This window comes from Schistocerca americana, chromosome 6 (genome assembly GCF_021461395.2).
Source record: "Schistocerca americana isolate TAMUIC-IGC-003095 chromosome 6, iqSchAmer2.1, whole genome shotgun sequence".
Taxonomy (NCBI): domain Eukaryota; kingdom Metazoa; phylum Arthropoda; class Insecta; order Orthoptera; family Acrididae; genus Schistocerca; species Schistocerca americana.
Window position 1 is genome coordinate 587412767 of NC_060124.1, and position 18220 is coordinate 587430986.

An 18220-nucleotide genomic window follows, 5' to 3' on the forward strand; every position below is an offset into this window, starting at 1 on the left:
GTAGGAGAATTTCTTAACTTCATCTACTTCGTGGCCATCGATCCTGATGTTAAGTTTCTCGCTATTCTCAATTCTGCTACTTCTCATGACTTTCTTCTTTCTCCGATATACTCTCAATCCATATTCTGTACTCATTAGATTGTTCATTCCATTCAGCAGATCATGTAATTCTTCTTCACTTTCACTCCAGATAGCAATGTTATCAGCGAATCGTATAGTTGACACCCTTTCACCTTGAATTTTAATTCCACTCTTGAACCTTTCTTGCGTTTCCATCATTGCTTCTTCGATGTACATATTGAACAGTAGGGTCGAAGACTACATCCCTGTCCGAATCCTTTTTAATCCAAGCACTTCGTGAATTTTATACACAGTGGATGCTGCTGAGCTCCGTGACTGTTCCTTTATATGGAGTAGAAAAATTTCCGCTACCAATCACAATAAAGATTATTTATTCGTCACACTACCGGTTTCGGGCTTGTGCCCATCCTCAGGCTTTTATACATTCATGTACATGTTTATATTGCTGGAGATAAATAAAGATGAAGCATCATTCTTATAATTACGCCGGCCGGCATGGCCGTGCGGTTCTAGGCGCTGCAGTCTGGAGCCGAGCGACCGCTACGGTCGCAGATTCGAATCCTGCCTCGGGCTTGGATGTGTGTGATGTCCTTAGGTTAGTTAGGTTTAGGTAGTTCTGAGTTCTAGGGGACTGATGACCACAGAAGTAAGTCGCATAGTGCCCAGAACCATTTGAACCAACTATTATAATTACGCTGTGGAGACAGTTATTCCATATAGTTGCAATTTTGTTATCATTTTCACGTCCATATTTCAGTCTTATAAAGTTTAGCTGCGTATTTCACTATTACGGTGTGCACTCGTGAAATACACTGTGTTTATATACAGGCATGTAGGCTATACATTTTACATTGTCGACCGCTTTTTCCAGGTCGACAAATCGTATGAACGTGTCTTGATTTTCCTTTTGTCCTACTTCCATTATCAACCGCAACGTCAGTAATGCCTCTCTCGTCCCTTTACTTTTCATAAAGCCAAACTGATCGTCACCTAGCACATCCTCGTTTTCTTTTCCATTCTTCTGTATGTTATTTTTGTCAGCAACTTGGATACAAGAGCTGTTAAGCTGATTGTGCGATAATTCTCGCACGTGTCAGCTCTTGCAGTCCTCGGAATTGTGTGGATGATATTTTTCCGAACGTCAGATGGTATCTCGCCAGATTCATACATTCTACACACCAGCGTGAATAGTCATTTTATTGCCACTTCCTCCAATGATTTTAGAAACTCAGATGGGATGTTATCTATCCCTTCTGCCTTATTTCATCTTAAGTCCTCAAAAGCTCTTTTGAATGATACCAATACTGGATCGCCTATCTAAATCGATTCCTGTATCTTCTTCTACCGCATCAGACCAAACTTCCCCCTCATAGCGGCCTTCAGTGTATTCTTTCCACCTGCTCGCTCTCTCCTTTGCACTTAGCAGTGGAATTCCCATTCCACTATTAATGTTACCACGCATGCTTTTAATGTCACCGAAGATTGCTTTGACTTTCCTGTATACTGAGTCTGTCCTTCCGACAAACATTTCTTTTTCGATGCCCTTATATTTCTCATGCAGCCATTTCGTCTTAGCTTCCCTGCACTTCCTATTTATTTCATTCCTCAGCGACTTGTATTTCTGTATTCCGGAGTTTCCCGGACCATTTTTATACTTGCTCCTTTCATCGATCAACTGAAGTATTTCTTTTGTTATCCATGGTTTCTTCGTAGTTACCTTCTTTATACCAATGTTTTTCGTTACAACTTCAATGGTGGCCCATTTTAGAGATGTCCATTCCTCATCAGCTGTACTGCCTACTGAACTATTCCTTATTGCTGTATCTATAACCTTAGAGAACTTGCACGTATCTCGTCATTCCTTAGTACTTCCGTATCCCACTTCTTTGCGTATTGATTCTTTCTCACTAATGTCTTAAACTTCAGCCTACTCTTCATAACTACTACATTATGATCTGAATCTACTCGTGTATCTGCTCCTCGGTACGACTTACAGTCCAGCACCTGATTTCGAAACCTCTGTCTGACCATGATGTAATCTAACTGAAATCTTCCCGCATCACTCTTTCTTTTTTCCTAGTATACCTCCTCCTATTGTGGTTCTTTGCCCCCGTGGCTCAATAATAAGTGGTCGTGTGTCTGTCTCAGTATTCGCTATTACTAGCTGAAATTTGTTACAGAACTCAATTAGTCTTACTCCTCTCTCATTCCTGGTCCCAAGCCAATATTCTCCTGTAACCTTGTACTCCTTCCCCTACCACTGCTTTCCAGTCCCCCGTGACTACTAATTTTTCATCTTTCCCTTCTGGATGTATGTTCACATTAACATCACCCATTGTACTACATAACTTTCAAGTAACTTCGTATTCCAATGTCCTATCCATTCCTGATATTTGAGGTGCTTTGTATTGGCTTTTTGTACCAGACACCATATCTTTCATAAAGTTCTTGCAGATTCTTTACAGGCTCTCTATCGTTCCCCATTATTACCTCTAATAGTGATGGCAGTCTATGGCCATATGCTGTGTATATGGCGATGGGCACAAACTTCCGTGAACCTTACTTATGGTAACCATGAATACAAATCGTTACAATGACTATTTACACAATGACTTAACATCTTCCCTATTGTTTAATAACATCACTCTGTTCTCCTATTCACGTATGGGTGTAATGCACTTGCCCTTAAAGTACAGAAATGTAACAAAAGACAAAGCTAGTTCACTAACTCTGACATGAAATTGATGAACTGATCCATAATCAATGTCTCTGGAGCTCTGAACTTCAACAACCAATTATTTACCATCGCCTGAGATCTTTGTCCACTTGCTAATTTGGGATAGCTACCATGTCCCCACATAGTGCACAAAATGACTTTGTGTGTGAGCACATAGCAGTTTCTTGCCAGATTTTGGCCCAAAAGCCTACAATATCCATGTAATTAATTTGATATGGCCTACTAACTTCGTGTGTACTTTCAGTAGAATGCACTGAAGGCTTACATCAGTAACAGTGTGCTTGGTACGCTGTTATTCACATATAATTCCACATCCTGTTTCTGTGTATGCCACCATTACTGTTCAACCACATGTCATTATGTGGTTCTTTGCCCCCGTGGTTCACTAATAAGTGGTCGTGTGTCTGTCTCAATACTTCCTCTCGCAGCATGGCTGGAACTACAACATGTGGTCCAAGATTTGTTATCTTGTGTAACAATGTCACACACAATGAACTGTGGCTGTGTTACAAATAGCTTACAGTGCTTGGCAGCTGCTTGTGCTTTATGACACTTTACATTGGTGTGAATTTCTCTTCATAAAACACCACCCATTCTACTGGAGTTATCTGCATGCCAATGAATCTTACTAGGTTGGCGGATTTCTTTAAAATCGTCTCGCTAAGGTTCTGTACACAACGCGTTAACCTGCTTCATGGATATGTCAACATAAATAGCCACTGTAAAGCTGTGTGCCCAATTATTACTTTGAGTTTGCTACCACTTAAGTAACAATGTAAGTGTAGTATGCCGTATGTGAAACTCAGCATTTCCTTCTCCATAGCAAAATAGCTCCTTTCTGTTTTTTTAGCTGATATGAGGCATAGGCTACTGAATGATCCGTTCCATTTGCTTTCAGATTCAATACACAGCAAAGTACCAGATTTCTGGCATTACATGACAACATGAATTCCGACTCACCGTCTTAAAAAGGCAACGTCAGAACAGTTCTCAAGAATTACTTTAATTTACTGACTACATCTTCACTCTATGATTTCCAATAAAATTTTACTCCCTTTTTTTAGAGAGTCGTTGTGCTATATATGCAAGTTTTGGTGGAAACTTTCTGTAATAAATTACTAAACAGAAAAAAAATGCTGTAACTCCTCCTAAATATTTGGTGCTGTATTTTTTTTTTTTTGTCTTTACTGATCTAAGCTCTATCCGTAATCCATATTGACCAATCACATAGTGTAAATTTCATCCCACCTATTGTGTGAAATGACATTTCTACATATTGACAGTGAGTGGTAGATGTGCTGCAAATAACCTCTGATATACTCCCTCTAGGTGTAGAATATGTTCTTCCACTTCGTTAAAATTATGTCATCCGAATATATTATACACTGCCTTGATATTAACCCTGGAACATGTCTATGTAAGGAACAATGAAATGTACGAACTAGTTGCATTCTTTAACCCCGTCAGCATAAAATGATATTGGTGATATCACAATGGAACCGTAAACGCCGTTTTGAGGGAGTCCTCCAGTGCTGCTTCTAGCTGATGATTACAACTCTGCAGATACATGATGCAAAAGTATTCGTACTGCTCCAAATTTTTCAAAATTTCAATTATATTTTGAATAAGATAAGCGTCTGTAGTCATACCACTACAAAGACATCCTTAACCACCGCGAAAAAGATAAGATTTGATTCCATTACTCTTTTGGAACAATGATCACCACAAGGGCTCATACTTTCCTAGGTAATACTGTTCCATAACCATTGACCGTAGAGTCCTCCATCACTGATTGTAGGTGATGAGGTATGTGGTGTTTCTTATGATACACAAGCAGCTCGTTCCTACTTAGAATTCTGTACTTTGTCACCAGCGTTAAGGGCAAAGACCCACGAGTTTATGCGATTGCAGTCTTTCTCGGTGTATTCCAATCATGAATTTTTCTCGGGTTATCAGCCTAGTGGTGGCGTCGTCTTGTCGCAGCGTTCCGATGAGTTTCGTACCCATCATCTTCCGGCGAAGTGTCAGGATGCTGCTGCCGCTGCTCTCATCTTTTACTTTCCCCTCTTTGGGGAAGTGTGAGGGGTAGTTTGTAGCCTTTCGGCTTTTACTCACCTGGGTACGTGTGTGTGTGTGATTATTTCTGTAGTTTTTTGGTGTCTGTGATATATAATGACTGTTGTGTTTGTGTCTGGTATTTGCCTGAGGTTGGCGAGATGTTTGGTGTTATATGGGAAGGAGCTGGATTTGGGATTGGATACTGGGATTTTCTCTTCGACGTAATCGTCGAAGATCGTCATGGGGCACTTGTGCTTGTCGCGGGACGTGTCATACCGACCTAGGGAGTGGATGAGGGCGCTTCCTGATCTGGAAGAACCCTCACAGAAGGCCCTTGTCAGATCTTGGAAACGCTCTCTCAGGAGTGGGATTTCGGCTGCGGCGTGCAGATCATCTATGAGGAATCCAAGAGGTAAATGCAAAGCCCTCCTGAGGGCGCAGTTCTGCAGCCTCTGGAGTTTGTCCAGGTGCTGCTTTGCTGCGTATCCCCAGAAAGGGCACGCGTATTTCATTACTGGCCGGATCAGGGCCTGGTACACATTAACTGCTACTGGGCAGGGAAGGGAGCTGGTTGAGTTCAGGATTGGGTGTAGGGTGGACATTCTGGTGCAGACCTTCCTGTGGACCTCGTCTATGTGGGTTTTCCACGTAAGACGAGAGTCCAAGGTTACGCCAAGGTACTTGGCGGTTCTGCGGCAGGGGTTGGGTTCTGTTTAGGTGAAGGTGGAGGGGGGGGGGGACGTTGAGGAGGTTCGCGCTTTCTGAGCCTGCGGGTAATTGGCATAGCCTGCGTCTTTTCAAAGTTGATGGTGATGCGCCAGCGACGGGCCCAGGTTTCTGTGTCATATAAAACACAAAGTGTCTGGATGCTGCCTGCTTACATCTAATACTTTCCCCTCTTTGGGGAAGTGTGAGGGGGAGTTTCTAGCCTTTCGGCTTTTACTCCCCTGTGTGCTTGTGTGTGTGATTATTTCTGTACTTTTTTGATGTCTGTGAGATGTGATGTTTGTTCTGTGTGAGTCTGGTACTTGCCTGAGGTTTGGCGAGATAATTGTAGTATTTTGGGTAGGAGTAGGATTTGGGAATGGGTATTGGGATTTTTCTCTTCGACTTAGTCGTCGAAGATCGTCATGGGGCGATTGTGTTTATCGCGGGACATGTCATACCGACCTAGGGAGTGGATGAGGGCGTTTCCCGACCTGGAAGTACCTTCATAGAAGGCCCTTGCCAGGTCTTGGAAACGCTCTCTCAGGAGTGGGATTTCCGCAGCGGCATGTAAATCGTCAATAGGGAATCCAAGGGGTAAACACAGTGCCCTCCTGAGGGCGCAGTTCTGCAGCCTCTGGAGAGTGTCCAGGTGCTGCTTCGCCGCGTATCCCCAGACAGGACATGCGTATTCCATGACTGGCCGGATCAGGGCCTGGTATACGTTCACTCCTACTGAGCAGGAAAGGGAGCTGGATGAGTTGAGGATTGGGTACAGGATGGACATTCTGGTGCAGACCTTCCTATGGACTTCGTCTATGTGGGGTTTCCACATAAGACGAGAGTCCAAGGTTATGCCAAGATACTTGGCGGTTCTGCGCCAGGGGAGTTGGGTTCCGTTTAGGTGAAGGTGGAGGGGGGGGGGCGTTGAGGAGGTTCGCGCCTTCCGAGCCTACGGGTAATCAGCATCGCCTGCGTCTTTTCAGAATTGATGGTGATTCGCCAGCAACGGGCCCAAGTTTCTGTGTCATCTAAAACCCTTTGTAGCCTACGGATGACCAGGTCCTTGTTCGCGTTTCTTGTGTAGAAGGCTGTATCGTCAGCGTACTGAGCGGTGTGCACCAGGGGGGCCGTTGTTGTGTCCGCAGTGTACAGACTGTACAAAACGGGCCCCAGGACTGATCCCTGTGGCACCCCAGCACGAATACGCCTCTTGGTGGAGGTGGCGGTTTCTACTTTGACAGAGAAAGTTCTGTTCGAGAGATAGCTTTTGATCTGCTTAACTATACTCCCGGGGAACCCTTGAGTGTACAACTTGTAGAGTAGCCCTCTATGCCATACCGAGTCAAAGGCTTTGGCTACGTCTAGTAGCACTATCCCGCAGTAGCCTCTGTGGTTGAAGCCCTCTGTGGCTGCTTCAACCACTCTCACGATCTGTTGTGGGGCAGAGTGGTTCTGGCAGAATCCGAATTGGAAATCCGGCAGAATTTGCTCTCTGGTGATATGTTCTTGTATGGGTCTTAGCAGGAGGCGCTCATAGATCTTGCTGGGAGTTGGCAAGAGGCTAATCGGCCTGTAGTGCTGCGGGAATAGAGGGTCTTTCCCTGGTTTGTGTATTGCGACCACTTCCGCATGTTTCCAGCAAGTTGGGAACTCGCGGGTACGAGTAATCTCGTTGAAGACGTTCGCGAGGTGTTCGATCGCCGTGGGTGGGAGGTTTTTGACCAACTGGTTGGTGACATTGTCATGTCCTGGCGCCTTTTTGGAGGGGAGGGACCTAATTACTTTTGCCACGTCTTCAGGGGCAAAAACTGTGGGTTCGTCTTCTGAGTCCTCCTCAGCATTGAGGAAGACGGCCAGTTGACGACGGACCACTCTTTCATGCTCATCATCCTGGGGTTCAGCCGCTTGGAACTGCTTCTCGAAAGTTTCGGCGAGGGCGTTGGCCTTTTCAGCATGGCTGTAGGCCATACCCCGCTCGCCATGCAGTGGCGGCATCCTAGCACGTCTTTTTGTGAATTGTTTGGTTGCTTGCCAAAGCGTGTGATCGTCTACTTTGAGGGTTGTGAGGCGGTTTTGCCATTGCTGGTTTCTGTGCTCATTGAACGCTACCTTCAATTCTCTCTGTAGACGATTGAGCAGCCTCCTTGTGGCCTGGTTTCTGGTTATCTTCCACTCTTTTGTCACTCTGTTCTTATGTCGAATTTGAGCTAGCAAGTGTTCCGGGAGCTGTATTTGCGGCGGCGGGCCCCTTTGTGGAGGGGTGGCCTCTTCTGCTGCCTGCAGGATGGTACCTGTTAGGTCTTGTAGCGCTTGTTCTGCTGTTTCGGCAGTAGGTGGCGGAGCGCGAGCGATTTCAGAGGCGACAGTTTCTCGGTATCGCTCCCAGTTTGTACGTTTGTAAGACGTCTGGTACCGTGGGAGTGCTACCCATTCTCCCACGTCGACCTCTAGGATCACTGGGTTGTGGTCGGAGGACATTCTGTTGATCGTCCTCGCGGTCACAAACCCCGTAATCCTCCTAGTGAGAGCTATGTCTAACTCGTCGGGCCTGCCTCCATTTTTTGGAAAATGTGTGGGCTCGTCTGGACCCCATGTTTCGAAATGGTAGTTGCGCGCTAGTTGTTGCAATCTGGCGCCTGCTCTGGAGGTTACTCTAGAATTCCAATCAGGATGTTTGGCATTGAATTCGCCCCCTATTATGAGTTTGCCTTCAATTTGCCCTAGAGTAGCTATGTCTCCCTCATCTATCTGGTCTTGTGGGGGTCGGTAGATTGCAACGATTGTTAGGGGTCCAGTGGCAGTGGCTACTTCCACTGCCACTGCTTCCATTTTATTGGTAGCTGGTGAGAATACCTGGTGGTGGGGGATCCCTCTTTTTATGTATATGGCCACTCCTCCACCATTGGTTGGCCTGTCTTTGCGATAGCTAACATAGTTGGGGACTGTCGCTTTTGTTCCCGGTTTTAAGTGGGTTTCCCCCATCATGCATATGTCGATGGAGAACTCCTTCGTGAGTTCTCTGAACTCGACCTCTTGGTTAACAATGCCGTCTGCGTTAAAGACGCACATTGTCAGGCCATGGATGTTTGGTCGTCTATCCATGATGGGGTTTTGAAACTACTGAGGAAGTCGCAGAGGGGAGCGACTGCTGGACTGTTGCCTGAAGGGCAACGAGGATCTGTGTGTTCTGCTTCTGGGCTTCCCTGAATTCCTTCATCATTTCCATGACGAGGTTCATGGTCTGCACCATAACGCCTAACAACTGGTCCATGGGGGGGGGGGGGACTGTGTGTGGGGTTCCCTAGAGCTTCCTCTGACTTGGTGGACCTGGTCGCTGTTGTTGTGTGTTTCCCGGTGTTGTTCTTGTGACTGTGATTGGTGTTGTGGTGACGGGGCTACACTTTCATGGTTTCTCGGGGGAGAAACCACTTCTGCGTATGTTGATCTGGGTGTGTCCGGTCTTGGTTTTAACCAGGCCTTGTCTGTGTGTGTTGTTGTATTTTGTTTTCTTGTGTGGTTGGTTGGGTTTTTCGTGTTTTGTTTACGTGTGTGGGGGGCGGCCTTTGCGCCCTTTGCCTGCTGTGAGTGTCTTTTGTGGACCTCACAACCTTGGTAACCCGCTGTGTGGTTTTTGCCACACAGCGCGCACCTTATTTGTGGGTCCGTGTGCTTGAGTGTGCATGTCCTGGTGTCGTGGGCCTCGGCGCACTTCCTGCATCTCACTGGTATGGTGCAGTGCGCAGCTATGTGGTTCAGGCCCTGACACCTGAAGCACTGCACCGTCCTGTTTTTACAGCACAGCAGCTCCGTGGTGACAGGCACTGCCAGGACCATCTTAATCTCCCTCTTGTTTTGGGGTATGTCAGGGAGTGTTACCTGGTACAGCGGCCACTTACTGTCTATGCTGCCCATTTGCTGTACCACCTTGACGACGTACCCCCGGGCAGTCAAGTCTGTTTTGATTGCCTGGGGGACACTCGTCTTGGAAGGTCTCTGATAACTATGTTCCTGTTCCGTGTCTTTGTTGTTGGGAATGTGTAGTGAGGTATGCTTCTTGTGTTGAATAGTGTTTTGACTGTGTTGTAGTGTTCGAGTGTGTCTACTGTGACTTTTGTTTTGTCTCCACCAGCGGGTTTTGCCTGGAAACTGCCTCCCCCGATTTCTATCTTGAGCAACTCGAAGAGCTCCTCGTAGTTATGAGGAAACTCTGCGACAATCGGGGGAAGGTGGTGGGCGACTTGGTTCTGTGTTTGTGTTGTGTTTTCTGTTGTCTCTGCCTCCTCAGCAACCGCCTGGAATCTGTTTGGGGTGGGTTCCACTCCCCGGGCCGGCGGAAGCCTTGGCTGGCGAAACGTTTTCTTCGCCAGCATGAAACCATCCGAGTCCTGCCCGGTTACGCGGTTCCCTTCCAGTGCCGGTGTTTCTTGGTCCCCTCCCAGAGCGACGACAGGTGCTGTCGGGGGCGCAGGCTCCTCGGAGGGTGTGGAATTGGTTAGGGTGGGGGTGGTGGATTGCTTCTTCCCCTTGGAGTGCTTCTCCTTCCTGTCCTTCTTCACACGGCGCTGCTTTGATGTGGTGGACTTGTGTGGGGGGGATTTAAGGTATTTGGAACGGGTGGAGGACTGAGACGAGGGGGTGGGTTTGGGGAGGATGTTGGTCGGCAGGCGGATCGTCTGCTTGCCATTTTTCATGGATTCAATGTATTCAGGTAGTGTGTCGGTGGCGTGGGCAAGCAGGAGCGGGGTTAGGAAGAGGTTAGGAGGGGTGGGATTGCAAGTACTGACGATGTATGAGGTTGTTCGTGTTCTTTGTAGGGTGGCATTTTTTGCTGTGTTATTTGCCACGTCCGGTACGGAGAGGGGGGGTGCTGCCAGGGGGGTGCCAGTTACAGCCATCGTTGACACCGTTAGGTGGCCCGGCTGCATTGCTGGCCCTATTCTCCTTGTGGACGCGGAGGTCTGATCGGCGGCGGCGGAAACCTTCTCTGCGGTTCCGCGGCCGGCTCCCAGGTCCTGGCCCACATTTTCCCTAACCTTGGGGGGGGGGGGGGGGGCAGAGCCTGGCTCTGGGGCAGCTGGGGCGCCCGAAACGGCCGGAGACGCGGCCCGCGACAACAACAAGTCGCGCCTTTTGTCGACAGCGGAAGACCGCTTCGACCCCAAGGCGTCACCTGCACACGACATTTCCGCAGCGGCAAGAAGCACGACAATGCCACTCTAAATACTTCCTGAGGTTGCTTTGCCCTCAGATGATACTGAGCGCCAAACTGTGTTTTAACAAAAACTCAGTTGGCCGCTCCTGCGTCCTTGGTATGCGTAAGTTTCAAAGCTTTACGCACCCTCGAGACGTAACCCGCAAGCAGGTCCCTATGGCTCGGTGTAGTATCGTAAGCGCTCCCGCAACTCCGCACGCGATCAATGCACAGTACGACTGGCACCGAGCGACTCGTCTGGATGCTGTGTTCTGCATATCTGTATAGCTGCTTGGCCGTGGTCCACTTCTCTAGGCCGGCCAATCACGTTGCTCCAGAAAGGGGTACCGCGACGGTGGTGGTGGGGGGCCGCGGAGCATGCTGGCGTCCAGACCCGGTGGCTGTCCAATCTAGTCTGCAGACGCCACTGCCTTCAGATCGGAGCGTTCCTGACGTATTTGGTCAATTGTGGGATTCCATGCTGCACTGAGCTGAAAACCGCTATCACTGTTTAGTAAACTGTTGTGCAGACGTATTTCCACTGCCTTTTTGAAGATCGACTCCCCGAAACCATTGGCGCTGCACAGCTTCTTCGTTTTTTAGAATTTGAAGGTGTGTCCCTCCTCAGATACCGCGGACTTGTCTGTCTGTCCTAGTCGTACGTTCCTGATGTGTTCAGTACAGCGCTGTGACATACACCGCTGTGTCTGCCCGATATATTTCATCCCACATTCACACTCAGTACTGTAAATGCCCGGCGTCTGTAACCACGGCTGGTCTTGGATGAGCCAAGTATATCTTTAACTTTTTTCGATGTGCTAAAGATGGTAGTTATTTCGTGCTTCTTTCGTATTCTTGCAATCTTGGCTGTCGACGGTCCATCAAACGGCAGAAACGCCACACGTTTTGCTTCGTCTTCCTCTGGTTTCTCCTCGAGCCTCTTGACTGCAAGCAAAGCGCGTCTTATTTGTGTCTCTGTGTAGCCGTTCTTTCGGAAGGCCCCTGCAGATGTGGCAGCTCAGGCGGCAAACTCTCGCTGTCGCAGATCGACATGACTCTTTGCACTAAGGTGTTTAGTACTGCTTGCTCGACGTCGAGCAAGCCATACGTGGACTCCCGCCGAGAGCAGCCAGTGAAGTGAGGAGGGAGACCAGCAGGGTACTCGAGAAAGCAAGAATGCCGAAGAACAACATTATGGCAGAAGAGCGCAAGGCACTGTTGAGCCTTCGCCATGAGAAGAATATATTGGTCTTAGCAGCAGACAAAGGGAATGCGACAGTCCCACTTAAGTCAGAACATTACTGGCAGAAGATCGACACCTTACTACAAGATCCAGCATACAAAGAAGTGGGAAAAGACACGACTGCTTCTTTTACGCGAAAGACCATCGATCTTCTCAACAGCTCAGGACTTGACAAAAACACCATCAGGAAGCTTTCCCCTCGGGCACCAGCTCCACCGCGACTGTATGGCATCGCGAAGATCCAGAAGGAGAATCTATACTGAACACCATAAATTCTCCGACATATAGTGCACAGCTTGTAAAACCACTCGTGGGTCACTGCCCTCACCATGTCAAGAACTCGACCGAATTTGTGAACGTACTGCAAGGGTTACGCCTGGACGAGAAGGATCTACCAGTCAGCTTTGACGTCACTTCTCTTTTCACCCGGGTGCGGCTGGATGGTTCCTTAGCCCTAATCGAAGATCACTTCAATGAAGACACACTCAGACTCTTTCGCGTCTTGATAACCACAACGTACTTCAAATGTGAAGGGAAATTCTGTGCCCAAACAGATGGTGTTGTCATGGATTCCTCCCTGGCTCCAGGTATTGCCAACTTGTACATGGAGACTTTGAAGATGTGGCACTGAACACCGCCCTCCATAAACCAAAGGTGTTCTACAGATACGTAGACGACACTTTTGTAGTGTGGCCCCACGGCCATGGATGGAATATATCGGGCAGACACAACGATGTATCTCACAGCACTGTACTGAACACATCAGGAACGTACGACTAGGACAGACAGACAAGTCCGTGGTATCTGAGGAGGGACACACCTTCGAATTCGAAAAAACGAAGAAGTTGTGCAGCGCCAACGCTTTCTGGGACTCGATCTTCAAAGAGGCAGTGGAGATACGTCTGCACAGCAGTTTACTAAACAGGGATAGCGGTTTTCAGCTCAGTGCAGCGTGGAATATCGCAATTGACCAAATACGTCAGGACCGCTCCGATCTGAAGGCAGCGGCGTCCACAGACAGACTGGACAGTCACCAGGTCTGGACGCCGGTCCGCGCCGCGGCCCCCCACCACCACCGTCGCGGTACCCCCTTCCGGAGGAACGTGATTGGCCGGCCTACAGAAGTGGACGACGGCCAAGCAGCTATGTAGATATGCAGAATACAGCATCCCAGTTCCTCAAATCCCCCCCCCCCACTCAAGAGCACGTCCACGAAGCAGCGGCATGCGAAGAAGGATAGGAAAGAGAAACATAAAAAGGGCTGAATCCCACCTCCCGGACCCAAATCCCCCCCCCCCCTATCTCTGAGGAACCTGCAGTTCCTGAGCCACCATTAGCACCTGTCGTCGCCCTGGAAGGGAACCAAGCAACCGCTGCCCTGGAAGGGAACCATGGAACCGGGGAGGATTCAGAGGTCTTTGTGCTGGCGAGAAAAACGTCGTCAGGCGAGACTTCCAACTGCTTGTGGAGTGGAACCCACCCCAAACAGGTTTCAGGCCGTGGCTGATGCGTCAGACAAAACACAAGAAACAACAACACAGAATCACACAACACACTGCCTCCCACCGATCATCACGGAGTTTCCCCGTGACTACGAGGAACCCCACGACATGATCAAAACACAACTCAAAGCGGACAACTTTACATCAAAACCAACAGGGGAGGGGAGGGGGGGGACAAAATAAAGATCACTCTACACAACATAGAAAACTACACCACCATTAAAGTGGCTGTCACAGACAAAAATATACCCCATTATACATTCCCCACCACCAAGACAAGGAACAAAAGCAATGTCATTACGGACCTCCCCAGACGGCTCTCGGCTCAGGCAGTCAAGACAGACATGGCAGCCCAGGGATTTGTAGTCAAAACAGTACAGCAGATGGGTAAAAATGGGACAGAGAGTAAGTGGCCACTATTACAGGTTACTCTGCTGGACATACCGCAGAACAGGCGAAAGCTGTTCTAGCACTCCCTGTCACCATGGAGCCGCTCCACCACAAGAACAAGGTGGTGCAGTGCTTCAGGTGTCAGGGACTGGATTCACATTGCCGCCCACTGCCAGATGCAAGTGCCCTGTAGAAAATGCGCGAACACCACTACACTAGGACTTGCATAGTAAAACACATGGACTCGCAGGTAAGGTGCGTGCTGTGTGGGAAAAACCACACGGCAGGGTATCGAGGGTGCGAGGTCCACAAAACCCACACAGAAGGCAAAGGATGCGAAGGCCGCCCCCCACACACACGAAAACAAGACACAGCCGCCCCATCGGACCACACAGAGAGACAAAACAGGAGAACACACACAGACAAAACTTGGGTAAAACCAAGGCCTGACAATCCAAGGGCAACATAGGCATAAGTGGTCTCTCCACCAAAGAGCCACGGAAACGTCGAAAAATCGGAGCAAGCCCTGTCACACCTGTCACTGCAACACCAGACCCACACACAAGAACCGGGAAAAACACAACAACGGCCAGGTCCTACAAAAAAAGCGCCAGGACACGACAATGTCACCAACGAGCTAGTTGAAAACCTCCCGCCCTCGGCTATCGAACACCTCGCGAACGTCTTCAACGGGATTACTCGTACCTGCGAGTTCCCAGCATACTGGAATCACGCGGAAGTGGTCGCGATACACAAACCAGGTAAAGACCCTTTCTTCCCGCAGCACTACAGGCCGATTAGCCTCTTGACAACTCTCAGCAAGATCTGTGAGCGCCTCCTGCTTATTCCCATACGAGACCCCATCACCAACGAGCGACTATTGCCGGATTTCCAATTCGGGTTCCTACAGAAGTACTCTGCCCCACAACAGATTATGAGACTAGTGGAAGCAGCCACAGAGGGCTTCAACCACAGAGACTACTGCAGGATAGTGCTACTTGATGTAGCCAATGCCTTCGACTCAGTATGGCATAAAGGGCTACTATACAAGTTATACACACAAGGGTTCTCCAGGAGCATAGTCAGGTAATCCGAAGCTACGAATAGAACCTTCTCTGTCAAGGTAGAAACAGCCACCTCCACCAAAAGGCGTATTCGTGCTGGGATGCCACAGGGATCGTTCCTGGGGCCAATTTTGTACAGTTTTTACACTGCAGACACTCCAACGGCTCCCCTGGTGCACACTACACAGTACGTTGATGATACCGCCTTTTACACTCGTAATGCGAATAAGGAGCTAGTCATTCGTAGGTTACAAAGGGTTTTAGATAACACAGAAACCTGGGTCTGTCGCTGCGCATCACCACCAATCCTGAAAAGACACAGTCTATGTTGATCACCCGGAGACTCGGGAGACACAGACCCCCTAAACGCCCCCCCCCCCCCCTCCGCCCCCTTCACCTGAACCTACATGGATCCCAACTCCCCTGGACCGAGCGAGGTGGTGCAGTGGTTAGCACACTGGACTCGCATTCGGGAGGACGACGGTTCAATCCCGTCTCCGGCCATCCTGATTTAGGTTTTCCGTGATTTCCCTAAATCGTTTCAGGCAAATGCCGGGATGGTTCCTTTGAAAGGGCACGGCCGATTTCCTTCCCAATCCTTCCCTAACCCGAGCTTGCGCTCCGTCTCTAATGACCTCGTTGTCGACGGGACGTTAAACACTAACCACCACCACCACCACCAACTCCCCTGGCGCAGATTCGCCAAGTATCTCGGCATAACCTTGAACTCGAGAGTAACATGGAAACCCCATACTGACGAGATCCACTGGAAGGTTTGCTCCAGAATGTCCATCCTATACCCAGTCCTCAACACAACCAGTTCCCTTCCCTGCCCTGTAGGACTAAACGTCTATCAGGCCCTCATACAGCCAGTAATTGAGCATGCATGCCCTGTCTGGGGATACACGCCAAAGCAGCACCTGGACAAACTCCAGAGGCTGCAGAACCGCACCCTAAGAAGGGCACTGCACCTTTTTTTTCTATTTTTTTTTTTTGGTCATCAGTCTACTGACTGGTTTGATGGGGCCCGCCACGAATTCCTTTCCTGTGCTAACCTCTTCATCTCAGAGTAGCACTTGCAACCTACGTCCTCAATTATTTGCTTGACGTATTCCAATCTCTGTCTTCCTCTACAGTTTTTGCCCTCTACAGCTCCCTCGAGTACCATGGAAGTCATTCCCTCATGTCTTAGCAGATGTCCTATCATCCTGTCCCTTCTCCTTATCGGTGTTTTCCGCATATTCCTTTCCTCTCTGATTCTGCGTAGAACCTCCTCATTCCTTACCTTATCAATCCACCTAATTTTCAACATTCGTCTATAGCACCACATCTCAAATGCTTCGATTCTCTTCTGTTCCGGTTTTCCCACAGTCCATGTTTCACTACCATGCAATGCTGTACTCCAGGCGCACATCCTCAGAAATTTCTTCCTCAAATTAAGGCCGGTATTTGATATTAGTAGACTTCTCTTGGCCAGAAATGCCTTTTTTGCCATAGCGAGTCTGCTTTTGATGTCCTCCTTGCTCCGTCCGTCATTGGTTATTTTACTGCCTAGGTAGCAGAATTCCTTAACTTCATTGACTTCGTGACCATCAATCCTGATGTTACGTTTCTTGCTGTTCTCATTTATACTACTTCTCATTACCTTCGTCTTTCTCCGATTTACTCTCAAACCATACTGTGTACTCATTAGACTGTTCATTCCGTTCAGCAGATCATTTAATTCTTCTTCACTTTCACTCAGGATAGCAATGTCATCAGCGAATCGTATCATTGATATCCTTTCACCTTGTGTTTTAATTCCACTCCTGAACCTTTCTTTTATTTCCATCATTGCTTCCTCGATGTACAGATTGAAGAGTAGGGGCGAAAGGCTACAGCCTTGTCTTACACCCTTCTTAATACGAGCACTTCGTTCTTGATCGTCCACTCTTATTATTCCCTCTTGGTTGTTGTACATATTGTATATGACCCGTCTCTCCCTATAGCTTACCCCTACTTTTTTCAGAATCTCGAACAGCTTGTACCATTTTATATTGTCGAACGCTTTTTCCAGGTCGACAAATCCTATGAAAGTGTCCTGATTTTTCTTTAGCCTTGCTTCCATTATTAGCCGTAACGTCAGAATTGCCTCTCTCGTCCCTTTACTTTTCCTAAAGCCAAACTGATCGTCACCTAGCGCATTCTCAATTTTCTTTTCCATTCTTCTGTATATTATTTTTGTAAGCAGCTTCGATGCATGAGCTGTTAAGCTGATTGTGCGATAATTCTCGCACTTGTCAGCTCTTGCCGTCTTCGGAATTGTGTGGATGATGCTTTTCCGAAAGTCAGATGGTATGTCGCCAGACTCATATATTCTACACACCAACGTGAATAGTCGTTTTGTTGCCACGTCCTCCAATGATTTTAGAAATTCTGATGGAATGTTATCTATCCCTTCTGCCTTATTTGACCGTAAGTCCTCCAAAGCTCTTTTAAATTCCGATTCTAATACTGGATCCCCTATCTCTTCTAAATCGACTCCTGTTTCTTCTTCTGTCACATCAGACAAATCTTCACTCTCATAGAGGCTTTCAATGTATTCTTTCCACCTATCTGCTCTCTCCTCTGCATTTAACAGTGTAATTCCCGTTGCACTCTTGATGTTACCACCGTTGCTTTTAATGTCACCAAAGGTTGTTTTGACTTTCCTGAATGCTGAGTCTGTCCTTCCGACAATCATATCTTTTTCGATGTCTTCACATTTTTCCTGCAGCCATTTCGTCTTAGCTATCCTGCACTTCCTATTTATTTCATTCCTCAGCGACTTGTATTTCTGTATTCCTGATTTTCCCGGAACATGTTTGTACTTCCTTCTTTCATCAATCAACTGAAGTATTTCTTCTGTTACCCATGGTTTCTTCGCAGCTACCTTCTTTTTACCTATGTTTTCCTTCCGAATTCTGTGATGGCCCTTTTTAGAGATGTCCATTCCTCTTCAACTGTACTGCCTACTGCGCTATTCCTTATTGCTGTATCTATAGCGTTAGAGAACTTCAAACGTATCTCGTCGTTCCTTAGTACTTCCGTATCCCACTTCTTTGCGTATTGATTCTTCCTGACTAATGTCTTGAACTTCAGCCTACTCTTCATCACTACTATATTGTGATCTGAGTCTATATCTGATCCTGGGTATGCCTTACAATCCAGTATCTGATTTCGGAATCTCTGTCTGACCATGATGTAATATAATTGAAATCTTCCCGT

General features: G+C 47.9%; 1 protein-coding gene and 1 non-coding gene across 2 annotated transcripts in view; both read left to right on the plus strand.

Annotated features, from left to right (window-relative positions):
• Nucleotides 1–18220, plus strand: part of LOC124620302 — a 227146-nt gene that overhangs the window by 120924 nt on the left and 88002 nt on the right. The window lies entirely within an intron of this gene.
• Nucleotides 15406–15478, plus strand: Trnaa-cgc. Its single transcript has one exon. It is a non-coding gene; the product is annotated as a tRNA-Ala (tRNA).